Source organism: Acyrthosiphon pisum, chromosome X, assembly GCF_005508785.2.
Source record: "Acyrthosiphon pisum isolate AL4f chromosome X, pea_aphid_22Mar2018_4r6ur, whole genome shotgun sequence".
In the NCBI taxonomy this organism is placed as follows: Eukaryota; Metazoa; Arthropoda; class Insecta; order Hemiptera; family Aphididae; genus Acyrthosiphon; species Acyrthosiphon pisum.
Genome location: NC_042493.1, coordinates 18,870,206 through 18,886,814, shown reverse-complemented (window position 1 = coordinate 18,886,814; position 16,609 = coordinate 18,870,206).

Below are 16,609 nucleotides of genomic sequence, written 5' to 3'. Positions count from 1 at the left end.
CATTTGTAATTTGCACTTAAAATTAATGTGATAAATTCATATTTCTTGTCTTGTACACAATGCCCAAAAATCATTATCATGCTTTACGTATAACATGGGTTTGAAAAATAGCAATACCTGTTCTATAGAGAAATAGAAAAAACTACTTATACGATACAGAAAACACGTGGCTTGGAAAATTCTGACGAATTGGAATTTTACCAGAACCATTTTGTTTTAATTTTTTCAGAGACTGAGTTAAGGTAAATACCAAAATTAAAACGAATACAAATATGATATAATGATCTCGTTGTGATGTGGTATAACCAAATTTAAATAATTGTTTTTATCCCTTGACATGTTATTATTTAAAAAAAAAATATATTCTAATATTTAAAAACAAGTATTAAGCTAGTAATAATTAGCACCGTGTAATGATTTTTAGTACAAATTGCAGTAATAGCGTTTTCAATGTTAATAACTATATTATTATTTATTTTGCTTTTTATCTCTTAGATAGTATTAAATCTTATTGATTATTTTATTTCCGCTTTAAAAACCAATTTGTACCTATTAGGTATACCGGTAATCACTAAAACTAAAACCGTAACCCTTTAATCTATAATTTTAATAACCGAAACCGAAATCAGAATCAACAACAATATTTAATGATTTAAGCTTAAGCCGGAACTCGGCAGCAATATTATCATCGTATAGCGGCTAAGCAATTTGTGAAATTACAAACGAAATTCTTTACGGAAATTAACATCTCAACGTCGCAGCCGCAGCCATCAATAATTCTTTTTTCTCCATACAATTATATAATGATAATTTAATGTTTTTGGTGTACGTATAAGCAATAGAGAGTGTAGCAAGTGCTTTTATTATTATTGCCTTCATGTATATTATTATAATGATGGGTGTAATATTATAAAAATAATATATATTATGATGTCGTATGACTCGGTGCCATAGTGTTTTTTTTTGGGGGGGGGGGACGATTGATGGATCACATCACGTTTCCCCGGGGATTTTCTTTTTTTTTTTTTTAATGGCTAAAATACAATAATACTCGCGTAAAACTCACATTTAACAACACGGCACCGATCAGGTATATGACGCTTTCTAACTAAGTGATTTTTTGACTGTATCGAGAATATCGAACACTTGTACTTATGGTTGGGGATGGGGTGAGCAGATCATTATATTGTTATATTATATATTATACATAATAATATATATGTTACGGTCCAAGTGAAAAATCGATCTTATAGTATACACTTTTGGGATATTATTACGTCAGTATATAATTGTAATATAATATCCTTTTCCATATACCATCAGTTATAAGATTTAAAATATCAACTTCAGCAAGCTGTTCAATATATATTTCATAGAAAATGAATAATATAAATATGCTAATACTGCTTTAATTGAAATATTACCCATATAGTATCATATCACTAAACTTTAAATAGCTAACTGAATTATCCAATTCGGTGACTGATAAAGAGTGAATAACCTAACCTATAAGCAATAACCTATCTGTATAGTGTATGTGATATATTATATTACTCGGTCAACTAATTTCGATAATACAGTAATACTGCTTTAATTTAAATATTGTATGAAATCATCCCGATCGATTCTCGGATCTTCGATCCTGAAATTTCTTCAAAAAATTCGAGGATACGATAAAATGTCATATAATATCGTAGAAAACCACTAACCAGATTCCACCACTTCAATTTAAAAACACAAATTGTATCATGTTCGTTTTTATTATGTCGTCTTTTTTCACTTTTTACGGTATTACACAATGAACGCAATTTTTGGGCAAAGCGAATTGTAAATATGTATTTTCCTTATTATACACTTGTTAGCAGGGCCGCATTTAGGGGGGAGCCCTGGGTACAACTGCCCCGGGCGCCAGTATTTTAGGGGCGCCAAAATGTTGTGGCCAGAAATATGCTTACTTGTGAATTATTAAAATTGTATAATTTTAATTATTTTAATAACAGTATTATATATACCTATGGTATTATGCTGTTTGACATTTTTTTAATTAATATTAATTTGCATAGTTTTATATAATTTTATTTTATTTATTCATGAAATACCTACAACCTACTTAAATATGTTAAAAAAAAAAAACAATTTATATGATGAATTATAAGCAAGGTTTAGGTGACATAAATTCAAATGTATCTTTGCGTAGAGAGGATCAAGCAATTACCAACTAAACAATATTTTTAAAAAAAGCACACATTGTAAAACAAATATTCTTTTCTGTGCTAAAAATCTAAAAGGTTAATGAGGATCTATCTCCCATATTTTCCGTGGTTAAGCCCCATGGGGGGGAGAAATTTTTTTTCACCGGAGCTTAGGGGGCGCAAATTTTTTTTGCACCGCGGCGCAAAATGTCTAAATGCGGCACTGCTTGTTAGTGTATACAATTATAAAATTGGAGTGGGCTTTAAAGTTCAAAAATTTCAAATTAGGCCAACCAAAGGCAAAAACAGCAGCATATTATTAAAGTAAAAATAAATTTGTAAGTAGAAGTTTTTTAGTATTGATGGTGTATCTGCCAAAATTCAACTGTCACTAACAGAAGTTGGGCTATTATCTAGGCTTGTGGTATATGGTGTCTTAGAATCTAGGAGGCCAAGGTTATGCTAGCTACAGCACTTGTATCCAAAAATATAAAACAGAGTGATACAAGTGTTAATAGCTGCTGGAATTTTATGTAAACTCTAAATACCATAATGGTAGAACATTTAATAATAAATGTGTGATTAAATATAAACATAATATTTCAATTTTCATTTCAATTTTTGTTTTATTTTAAGTAATTTTTTTTTTTTTTAAATAGTAATCAATTGTTTGATTCACATTTTATATGCCATTTAATTTCAATAAATCACAAAAATCCAAATTTAATATTATACGTTTTTCACTTGGTTCATTCAGTACCTACTGGACATTGTATACAATATTGTCGGTCTGTGAATATAATTATTATCCACATGGCTTGAAAAACTAGGACATTGTATAATGTATATACCTACGATACCCAGTCACGAATTACATTCACTATTTTTTTCATTTGTGCCGTAACATGTATAACGTTTCAAAACAGAATTCGATTGGAAACTTAACTTTTCAATTTCACTAGTAATCAACTTTACTGTCCGTCCGTGCGCTTTGTGTGAGCGAAACACTGGGCCGTTAACACAGTGCCGACCGTACAGGTATCTTCTAGAATTAAACGACTTTTCGACCGTACTAAGATTTTAGTAGCCGATTCGTAACGATTTATATGAGCAAAAGTCTTGAATTCGTACACGAGACGCCCTCTCCCTCGAATTCCATTTATTTTTCGATTGACATCGATAAAACAAGAGTCAGACAAAAATCTCGACTTAAATAATTATTTTGGAAAAAAACAACTATAGACTTTGAACTATAAAAAATCAGATACCTATCATACTTTATTTAGCGCGTCGACAGCCAGAAATTAAAAGATAATGTTCGAACAATTTCATCAAACAGAAGATATATTTTTAAACAATTTAAGCACACGCTGTTGTCTATAGTGACATGTCACACATTCAGGCTTCAACCGGTGTGCTGTTTCGGTGAGCATTTTATTATTAGGGCCTGTCGTAAAATGCATTAAAAAAAATCACATACTATGCATGCAATTACGTAGGTACTTATTGCCATTAAAAATATTCAAAACGTATTTATATAAATTAAAATCAAATTATCCATTTATGTAATATATATTATAATATACTAAACAGTAAACAATCACTTGGTAGGTACTGATACAATTTACCATGGATAGATTTTATTAACAAACGATTATTGATTGGCCAAAAGCTGTTCTAATGGCTATAATTATATTGTTATAAATATAATAATGGCAAACCAGCTTGTTACTGTATTTTATCATTTTTAATAATAAAAACGAAATGTTACAATTTAAAATAACTGCATGTAGTGTTTTACACAAATAATCATACGCAATAAAATATTATATTGTTAACTAATAAACCAAAATTAAATTTGAATATTTGTAACAATATTATTAGGTATTTGTCTATTTGTTAACGTAATTTGGTTTATATATTGTTATATTATGCATATTTGCTGCATTTTGACGCGAAACGGTCAATGTATAAAACAATAAAAATTAAACGACTCAATGACAATTACTATTGTACTCGCAATGTACTGCATTTTTATTGAAAGAACAGAGTAATAGTGAAAATGAATATTTATTTTTCCGATTTTTAAAACATTGCAGGCTTAGGGTTTTATAATTTTCTCACCCCTGGCCACATTTATTTATAATTTCGCTTCCCCTTTTATCCGGCCCAGCACGTGCGTATTATACACTTTGTACAATGCGCAGTGTATTATGGCATACGGGTGTAATGTTTAATACCCTTCCTATCCGACGACTGCGGTAAATATTAACAATTTTGATTTGGCGGCCGAACGATTGATGGTGGTGTATATTATATTGTATTCGGTTACAACGCACGTGACCAATCGGTGAGGGTGTTGTTGTCTCCGAGTTTGGTGCAAAACAAATATTTTCGTTGGTGGGTGAAAGAAGATAAAAAAAATAATAAAAATATAACGCTGTAGTCAGGTGGGGCAAGTGTGACGAGAAAATGTAAAAGTTCATACAAAATGCATCACTACATTTTAGGAAACTTATTATGCATTCTTTTTTGTTATAAGCCTAGCGGTATTTATGCATGTAAGACCCAAGACTTTAAGACAAAGTTAACTACTATAATATTATAATATACACCTTGACATGCATAACGTTTTAATTAAAATACAATACTTTACAACTTTTTTTTTAAACGATAAAAGTTTTGCTTGCGGTACAACATTTACCTAATAATAATTTCATGAATAGTAGGTGTACAACTTTATTATTTATAGTAGGTAGTACCTACTATTGTTTTTAAATTTAAGTAACAAACTAACAACTCATATTGAATTTGTACACGGAAATTATACTATGATGATTGTATATATTATTATGTCTAAAATTATAGATGTTTTTAATATTTTTTTATGATTGTATCAAATTATAATAATTTTACCAAGTTTGACTATGTTTTGTTGTAATATTTCATTTAAAAAAAGTATATTTTGTAGTTGTGGATATACTTTAATTCTTAATAATTTAAATTGATTCAACTAATCCTGCCTACTACTATTCCTATACTTATATATTTAAAATATTTCGAGAAGTAGGTAATATCTTTTTTAAAAGCACTTAAAGTTTGAGACTTTGAGTACCCTATAAATAAAGCGATCTCCTATCAGGATATATTTTTTTGAAATGACGATCAATCATTGCTTTCAAATTCAAAGTAATAACAAATACCATCGATATATACGCCCCGCGCCGATTTGTGTGCACAAGACTACGTCACGCAATTCACTGAGCAATGTCCATCCTTTCACTATATAATAATATATTATATATGACTTGTATCACAGTTGTATTATATTTTAGGTTTAAGACTTGAAATCTTCATTAAACAACATATTATGCAGAAATAAAAAACATACCAAAGTGCAATACCTATTATAAATACAGTAACGTAAAATGCACAAAATTAATGTTCCTTTTGACAACATTATCGCAAAGCAGAATAACAATATTATTTTTAATCGTAGGAGGTATCTAATTCGAAAACATTAATTACGTTTAACGATAAAATAAAACCACTCGCGTGTCACCACCGAACGTCGGTGAAAGAACTTTTAAAAACTTTAAGACATTTTAAAACATTATACGCTGCGGAGCACACGTCATGGTATTATTTGTAGTTAATATATTTTACGGAAAATAACACGAGTTTTGACACGTCGTGTTATATACATACACGGAAATTCACTGGTAAATAATGTGTACTCAGTAAATGAATATTATAATTAGATTTCTCGTGCCACCATCAGAAACTGTGGCTAAACGTGGTAATACAGTGTAACTTTCATATTATTACGAAGCCTGACGGGCAACAGAAAAAAAAAATTTGCACCGCAGTGAAATTTGTCGAATAGAATCACATAAAAAATTTGGTTACAATTTCATTACGGTTCTTAACAATATTAATTCATCGAGCAGAAAATTTCGTTAAACGAAATTGCATTATAATAATATTATGGAAATTTCACGGTTAATCCAGTTCGTTGTCTTGAAACGTGGTTCAGCGAAAACTCAAGCAACGAATCTACCGAAACTGAACATTGCAGACAAAGTATTTTATATGCGATTCATAATTTCCGCGATAATAATTTACTAGCCAAGTTCTGTTTTCCCCACAGAGAAAAGTGTTTAATGATTAAAAGCTATACAATTATTTGTTCCGTTTAATGTGCAATGCTTGATCGTTGAACGAAGCCATTTGAGGATTTGATGATACATAATATAATCTTATTCGAATTTTCCAGATATTATTAATTTATTAATATTTTTAATATTATAATATTATAAACGTTGACTCAAACTCGTAAGCTTCGTTGAATCTCGTTACATTAGCCGTGATAAAACTGTTCCCGTTACAGTGGAAATATAAGTACCTACCTATATTTTAGGTATACTTCAAAAGCGTTTTTATTGGAATTAAGTCTAAATCCTTTTCTACAAAAACATTTAATAAAATTTCACTTACGTTCGATGCTTCACTGGTATATTTAAGATGTAATCACGACATCACTATTCTGTTATAGTTAATATGTCTATGTTGTAAACATATAAAAACCACATAGTCATGGTAGGTACCTAATTTAAAATTTAAAAGAAATAGAATAATCTAGTTAGGTGATCTGAACAGTTCCAAAAATTAAAATATTTGCGGGCGTTTGAAAGTCGCAAAAACTGATTATATAACTTTTACATTTTTCAAATAGTAACTAACCATTTTGCAGTTGCGAAGCGTCAAAGAAGACAGTGACTAATGACACAACGTCTACCCACTCGGAATACGGAAAAATAATTTGGTTTTATTATATTTAAATATAATATTTATCTTAAAAATTTCAATATCATAATATTACACAAAAATTATATAATATTTGTCAATTTTTTTTCTTTTAATAGTATACTATTTACGTATTCTTCGAATAGACTAGTTGTGGCCTGTGGGTCGCGTGCGTGGATGACAAAGCCCTTTGAGGTGGGTCAATCCAATAAACATCCAAAATCTAAATACATTATACCTACAAATAGGTGAAATAAAGTTGAAGACGATGTCTTATTCTTCTGGATTCAGTGGGCAAGGGGAATTGGGAAACTGGTGTGGTATGATGTTATTAAAATATATAATGATTACGCCTTATTACGCCGTTCGTATTTTTGTTTTAGCTTATTTTTAAGCAGTTGTCGCTGTCACATACTCTCATCATCGATCGCCACAAACTCATTATCGTAGTTGGTTTTTAATATAGTGTTGGATTATAATATCTAATGTGATATTGTCTTAAATACGAGAATAGGTACCTATCAATAATATTTTAATAATGTTGATTTTTTTTTCAACATATCACCAACCTATAGACACATAATTATGCTTTACCACTGCCATTTTATACAAGATATACGCTTCTATTCATATTATGCACATTAACTATATAGTAATGGTTGTATATTTTACATAAAATTTGTTTCTACTAAAATATTATTACATCAATCAATTGGGTGAGCTTAGAAGCTAAATGTTTTCTGTATATCGATTTTTTTTCGAAAAATCTACATTTTTATACATTGCTGCAGTACCATCTATGCTTAGTTTTCAATGCTCTATAATTCAAGCTCTGCACCTCGCGTTGGTCCATTATTTCAAAAGCGCCCCGGAACTAAAAGATGATAAATCAGTACATTTTACAAATTTGTTATTCAATCTATATAGAATCTTTTAGGTCATAACTATAGTATTATAAACAATAATTTCTATCTACGTGATGAAATTAATTAGTAATAACTAATAGCTAAAAAACACTATTTTATATAATATTATGTATTTACGTCAATCATATTATTATTATTATGTAATCATTAGATAGTAATATATTATTATTTACTGTACATTTATCAACAAAATAAATAATTCTAATAAATAATAAATTTAACTCAGAACAAAAAAGTTCTAACTAAATGAAAATAATATGTTAACGACTAAGAGGTATTCTATGCTTAAATTGTTGGGTTTTAACTGATATCGGGTGGCACTGCTGTGTGCTTGCCCATAAAATGCTAACCTTCTGCCAACAACTATTAATTATCAAATTTACTCAATATATACTATGAGTAAACTATAATGATTATACTTATTGTACTGTATAGATTGTAAATAATTTTTTTAATAAAATAAAAAGCATGTATAGTGAGATTAAACACAAATAATTAGAATTAATTATAAATGTATGCACAGTGCGTTATATACATAAATCATAATATAATATTATGTAACATGCTATCTACTCAACGCTAGTAGGTATTATTATATTCAAATCAACTTTACAAATCTAAGTTATTTAAATGAACTAGTTAAATTATTGGGTTGACTATAGACAATTATCTAACTAGTTCATGCCCCCAACATTAAATATAATATCCAATATATGTATGTCGACTTCGTATTATAAAATATAATACCCATCGCGATACCCCAAAGCAGCGTTTTAGTATCTATAAAAAACTACGACGAGATAGTCTTTTATCGCTTCTGTTAAAAAAACGAAAACGATTGTTATTGACAAACGCGTAAGCCAAAGTAAACCACGAAAACCGAACGTCGACAGCACGGAGAGGCGATCAAGAAATAAAAAGCTCTAAGCTCGCGATGTCTTCATGCCAAGCCGATCGAACGCCGCTGTACATAATAAAATAAGCTGACTGAATTTTATCTTGTGGCCGACATAGGAAAAGACGAAAGAGTGCACTGCAAGGATATAATGTACCAGCGATTGTTTTTAAGTTTAAACCCGTACACATGGGGAGAATAATCCCCCCGAGGAAACATTATTTTTTTTGCTATCAGCTATCGAGAAAATGTATACAATTCTGAAACTATATAATAAACAGTGAAATTTATATACTACGAAGTCTTATGGGCAACAAAAAAAAAAATCGTATTATAGAGAATTTTGTTAAATATAATTAAATTGATTTCATTATTTTTTTGTTATCTCAGTAGTTATCGAGACAATTTATAAACTCTCGGTGGGAACTATGTACTGTGAAACTACTATATTACGAAGTCTCATGGGCAAAAAAAATGGTATTATAGAGAATTAATAGAGTTAAACAAATATAACTTTCTTGTTCGGTTATTGAGAAAATCTATAAAAACACGATACTTTATACTGTTATTTTCTTCGTATGGCAATAATTAATACATATACAGTTTATACGCTTCTATATTACAAAGTCTCGTGGGCAACAAAAAAAAATCGTATTATATAGAATTGTATTAAATAGAATTAAATAAATATAATTTGTTTGTTGTTATCAGTTATCGAGAATATGTATAAAACTCCAGTGCTATATTTAGCTTATATGTATACAGTAAACTTCCCACATTAAAGAGTGACATTAGCAACAAAAATAAAATCATATTATAGAGAATTTCCTTAAATTGAACTGAATAAATTTGGTTCTCAAAAGTAATTCGTCAAATAGTGAATTCTGTTGAATAGAATTTCGTTATATTATGTAAATTTCACTGTACCTATTATCGTTGATATATTTGCCATTTGGTGGTAATGAAAATAAATTAACTCAAGTTAAGTGAACACAATATCGTTATGTTGGAAATTAATAGTCCACAGACCATACATTTAACTCGACAAGTAAATATTAATTGGACTCAGTTTAAAAAAAAAATCAATTTTTTTTTAATACGTGGATCACGTAAAGAGTATTTTGTGTCAATGGTAAATCTATATAAAACATTTTTTTTATCGAGAAACAGAATATAAATTATAGTATTATAATATTATCTATACGTCATATAAGCTATACTATTATATTTTTATATTATATACTATATATAGCTATATAGCCAAAGTCACAAAGGGTGGGGGTTACAACATGGAAAGTTTATAATATGTAATTATTATGCTACCCCCCTCCCCCCACCCCTTCATATTAAGTCATTTTTACGGCACTGACTTAAGTATTATAATACTTTTGTTTTACATCATTTTTATTCGAACAATTTCTAAACACCTTGATATAAATCCATAGTAGGTAACCGGTGCAGCACGATTGGGCATTCGGTACTCAAAATCCATTCAACGTTTGGTCACTCGATATCCCCAAAAATATACCACGGTTGGACATTAAATATTAATACGAAAGAAGTAGGTAAATACATTTTTTTACGAACTCATTTTTAGAACCATGGTCGTTGATGACCGAACTCTATGATAATATTAAATATTTAAATATGACATGATAAAATTTTCTAATTAATGTTTATTAATATTTGATATTGTCATAAGTTTATTTCTGAAGTATGATTAGGTATCATTTTTGTCAAATAGATGGATCCCTACTTAATTTTATTCTAGCTTTATAAACTATCCATGGTAAACCTAAATTAAGTATTAAAATTTCTAAAAGTACAAACTATTTTAACAATGTTTTAACCCCAAATTACTATTTCAACCCATTCTTAAAGTCACATAAATAAAACAGCAAACATAAAAATATACAGTTAGGTACCTAAATTGTGTTTGTGTAGGTATAAGAATTTCTATAACTATGAAAATATTATGTTGATATTTGTTTTTTATGTCATAGACAAAATGAAAAATATATTTTGACCCATTGGTTATTTTGTCATGATTTATAAGCATTCCCCACGCCACCAAGAGAAAATCATGTGTCCGCCCCTGAACCAAGGTAGTGGTACAGAATAATATGTGTATGACATTATATTAAAACTTGGCGTGTTGAAAACATAATAATACATGTGTATTGGTCTCGGACAAAATATATCGAATTTTTTAAGAAAAATGACACGTTAGAAGCTGGCAGTTCACAGTGAGTGTGCCAGAAAAATGTACAATTTTCCTATATCTGATGAATAAGTCATTATATAGAGGACGATTGTCGGGTACAGGTCAAGGTTTTCGTTATTTTAAATCCACTTGCCAAAAAGTAAAATATGTAAAAGAGGGGAAAACGAGGAACGTATTTATTAAAAAGAAAATATATTCCTACTCAGGTTTTCTCCCAAGTCTTATTTGGCCTAATTCTTCATTAAAATTGTATAATGATGATTACCACGACTCGTAAGTTCAACGCTTGAATATGTAAGCAACTATAATATTATGCTCCTGAAAATCCTCATATTACATGCACTTAAATTTGCAGAAAATCTCATAAATACTATTTCCATTAATTTTTTTAACTTATTAACTTAATTGCAACCTATTTTATTTATTTCTTACTTGTAAATACATTTTTTTTGATCACGCATTTGTTAATAATCGTATATTATTAGACCTGATGGATCGACCATTATTAGTACCTAATGGCTTATGTTTAATCAGTTAAACGTATATTAACAATAATTTAAAGAGTTTTAAATGTGAACAAATCCAAAATATGCCAAATATGCCGAAAACCTCTAATTATGCAAGCACATACAAAATGTAATTTAATATATTCAATCCTGACATCGTGAAGCGACCTTCTATGTTACATAGAATTTAATTTAACTTGGCCACAAGATTGATATGCAAGTGCATGAACTTACGAACACTGATGAGTACACATTTTAGACGATTCATAATTTCGTGATGTATTGACATTTGATTACAAGCATAATAAGGCGTTTCATAAATTATATTCGCCTGACATAACGTGCATGGCCGTTAATTGAGTTAATAAATTAAAACAAATAGTAAATTAATTGATAATTCATCATCATTATTAGGAATCGAATTGCATACATCGGAGTACATAATAACTAATAATATTATTACTATAAGGCCTAAACTTTGATGTTCTAAAAATATATAAATGTATAAATATTGTATGTACATTGTACCTATGCATTTTTTTTATTCTTGAATTCTTTAGTACTTTTTACATTGAAAATTATAGTTTGTTTATTTTAAATTATATATGTAGCGCTAATGTAATATTATGTATACTCTCCACATCTAAAATTAATCAACATTATAACCTAGATAATGTGTAGGTATCTATGTATACAATATACGTATATACGTATATATGTATGTATGTATGTATGTATATATGTATACAAATGTGTGTATGTATGTAGGGTACCTACATATAGGCATGTATGTTATTAGTACCTATTATTGATAAATACATTCGTCAAAGTCTGAATATTTTTGGTTATGAATTCATAACATGGTCACAACAATTTCAAAGGAAGTCTTTATTTTTAATTTGCAAAGTACCTTATTTGCTTAGTAATATAGGTAGGTATCTACTATTGAAAATTGCACTTGTCACCAAATATGCCCTAAAACCATATTGACATGTGTGCTTTAAATGTTTGATACATTATTATTCATTCGTATCATAAAGTAATCAAATTAATGTACCTATATTAGCTTACCCGCAGACATATAGGTATATCTAACGTGCCAAAAAACAAAACGTACCTACAAAGTCCGAACCTTATTATACCTATATTATAGTTATTGACAATAAGCACGTAAGTACAATATCATATTCCATCAAATCACACAAAAAAGGAATATATATACACACCTGTATATTTTATCGATCGTCTATTATTTGCGATACGTTCTATAGTACAACATACATTCACATAGATACGCACGACCATAAATAAATGATTAGATCCATAAAATCGTTTTGTACATGGGGTGCGCAAATGCCTATCCCTACGTGTGCATTATAGATACGCACTCTCAAGATAATGGGATGTTGTTTCCTGTAGCTATAAATGCATTTTTTATCCAAGAGAAATATTTTTCAAATTTTTTGATCACTGCACGCGCGTTCTCCACTATATATGAAAGGTCACGAGCTGTCACTATATTATTACTGTACGGCCGATCTTTACACATAATACAGCGACATAAAATATTATATCGGTACGTGTAGGCAGTGTGTCTGGTGCAGTGCAGTGCAGGGTATATGTTCTGTTTATTGTAGTGTAGTTTTGTTTGTCGAAATCACAAACGATCACGACAAAACAAATCAGTACAATACATATGATATTTATAAATCATTTTGTCATGTAAATCCATTATGTATGGCAAGTTCAAAAAGAAATATATTTGTGTATAAAATATAAGTTTATTGTTATTAAAAAATGAGTATATGTGCACAGTAGATAAAAAGAAAATATACTGTTATTATTTTCGTTGTATTATACATATTATTATTATTTTTGTAATTTTCCTAAAAACTGCCCAATGATTTCAGACCATTGAAAAACAGTTCTATTGCAGTATATGAATACTTCAATGTGAGAACACTATGAAAGACGGTGGTTAAAATTTATAAAAATTACATCTATGATTTAAAACTGAAAAGTTTTAATAAATAAATATTCATTGAATTTTCATTAAATACTTAAAGATGCATATATTGTTAACGTGAAAATAAATCAAATTTGAGTATGAAAAAAATAATTGGAATTGATTATACTTTAATATCTTATAATTCTAAATGAAATCACTGGCCATAATTAATTTTGATAAATTATATTTTTATTAACTATCGTAAAATGATGTGCTTAAAATTATTGTATCATGCTAACCCATAACTATTTATTAAAATGTATTAATCTTAAATTATATAGGTATCCTAGGTATTTGAACTTCAATCTTAATTTATCAACCATGAAAATATATATTTTTTCTGTACTAAGTATATGGATAAATTAAAATAAAATAATTGAAATACAACAAACCGGTAAGACCCTGGTTTGATTTTTAGTTTAATTTATTAGGTCAAACATTTTTAGAATCACTAAACAAGAATTATTAAATTATTTGTAATTAACTAGTACGCTTTGATTATACATTTGTTTTTAATTTTTTTTTCAAATTTGAGGAGTATTTCTATTTTCTATCTTACTTATTTATGGACATTAATCAACACAGGATATAATTGCTTTTGATTTTTCTGTTCAACAGTGAAAACTTTAATATTTTATGAAATCAGATACAAAAGATAATAATTTATTCATTATAATTCAAAAAAAATATTAGCTAATCGTATGAACATGAAACTTTTCGTTGCGCATATTAGCGTATTGTATCAATGATCTATACGATTGTGATGAAAAATATTTTATTCACCGCTCTTCAGCAGTACTTAAATTATTAAATAAATAAAAAATAAAATTCTATTTATCAAGTGATAACTTATAAATGTTGATTTCAATGATACTTATTTACAATCACGGATATATTAATATTCAATTTAACGATATCCTCTAGAGTCGTACACATATATATAATATATTAATATTATATAGGTATATACATATTATGGATACGGACGGTCACAGATAGGTACACTTTGCACCGTAAAAGTTTAAATTGGATGGAAATATTAAGTGCTGGTGTAAAGTTTTTAATTGTATTACATTTATTTAGACACGGACAATTGCGTATTAATAATAAGGGGCATTCTTAGTATATAGTTAGGTACGCATGTTTTAGTGTTTCTTGACAATTTGCCTGCCAGATGCACCTACTTTAATGTTCGGTTTGCAATTAAAATTCTTGAAGTCTCGTGAAGAATGTAGGTAACACACATAGGTACTTATAATATGTATTATGTTATACATCCGTAAAAGATTAATTGAGGGAGCAAAATATATTATAGTAATAGTTGTTGTACTGTAATTAAAGTCTATACAAACGCCAAAATCACTAATGTAGAAACGCTAATTGGGATCTATTAAGCCGCAGGCTCTGTTTAGAAAATGGTGTTTGTTGAAAAAGTTTGTTTACTGAACATTTCCCCATACTCAAACATAGGTCATTATTCCGCAATAAATATATTATTATGCTCACAAACCGTGAAAAACACAAAAACTTTTCGACGATGATGAGTCAGTGACACTAGTACCCACTCGTATGTTATACCATACGTCAAGAGTGGTGTTTCAACGAGTGTGAGCAGAAATCATCGCGGTGTGAGGCAACAGAAAAGTCCATACTATTTTATTTCGCAAAACAATATTATGTATAACGTGTCGTATGGCAAAAACTTCTAGTGAAAATTTTGCCACTTTTCGCGTCATAATATATTATAATTTTAGAATGCATTTATGGTTGTTGCTTGCTGCTGCAGTGGACCTAAAAAACAATAATAATAATGTTTACAAAAGATTGAAACTCGCGATTTAATACTAAACATACATTAGATAAAGCCAAGTCACTGAGTGATTGCAACAATAGGACCAAATAAGAAAAGTTTTAAATTTGATAGTGTGGGTGGGAGTGTAGGGGGGGGGGGTGAGTTAAGTCCCACATGTCATAGAAGTAACAATAGGACAATTGAAAAACGTTTGCATCGATTTGCTTGGATTAGAATCACTATATTTTAAAAGTAGGTAAATACCTACATATTTTTTTTGGAATAATAATATGATTAGGTACAATAAAATATAGTTGTTGGTACAATACAACTTTTTGTCTTTTGAACAATTAATAACATTTTAATTTACAATCAAAATAATATATGTCTTAAAACCACTGCCCGCGTTATAAAGTATAAACTTAAACAATTAATAATTATAATAATTTAATTCTTCTTTCCGCTTCTGAAAATCCTTTTAACATTTAGGGTGAAATTATTAGAATTAAAATGAAATCGCTAATAAACTTATGATGCTCGCCTGAACTAAGGTGTGATTCCTAATGTTCTACCAAATAATATAAACTATAAACAACTACAAACGAATATAATATTGGTACCTTCTATTTAATCATATTAAATCTACTTCTTTAATGTGTAAATATTTTCATTTATTCTTATTTCATGAATATTTTTATGTGTGGTTTTATTATTTTTTGGTGAGCTTCGGGCACAAAGTTCTCCCCTATTTGCACCCTTGGTTTCTATGCAGATTCTTATGCGTATAACCTCACTCACAATATACAGAGTGGTTCAACGAGTTTGGCATACCTAATTATTTAATACTTATTGCATTTATTGAATTTCTAATAATTGTAATATTTTTTAATATACATATACTTATACTTGGACTATTTCTTAAGATATAGCTACTTAAGGTAGATATTCTTAATTTCACAATCGGTAGAAACAGGATTGTTTTCTTATATTATCTCTAAAAAACTGATACTGAACAATTTTATGATTTCCATCAATAAATGATAAGCATTTAAAGTTTTGATAAGCCATACTATGACATTAAAGCCAATAATACCTAATTTTGCCATATTATTCTCCTCGTCTTAACTTCAAACCATGTAAAATACATTACTTTATAAACTACAAAAGCGCAAATATTGACTTGGACAGTTTCTTCGTATTTCCAAAAATAATAGTGACAATTTTGGGCTTTGTTTTACATATTTTACATTTTATATTATA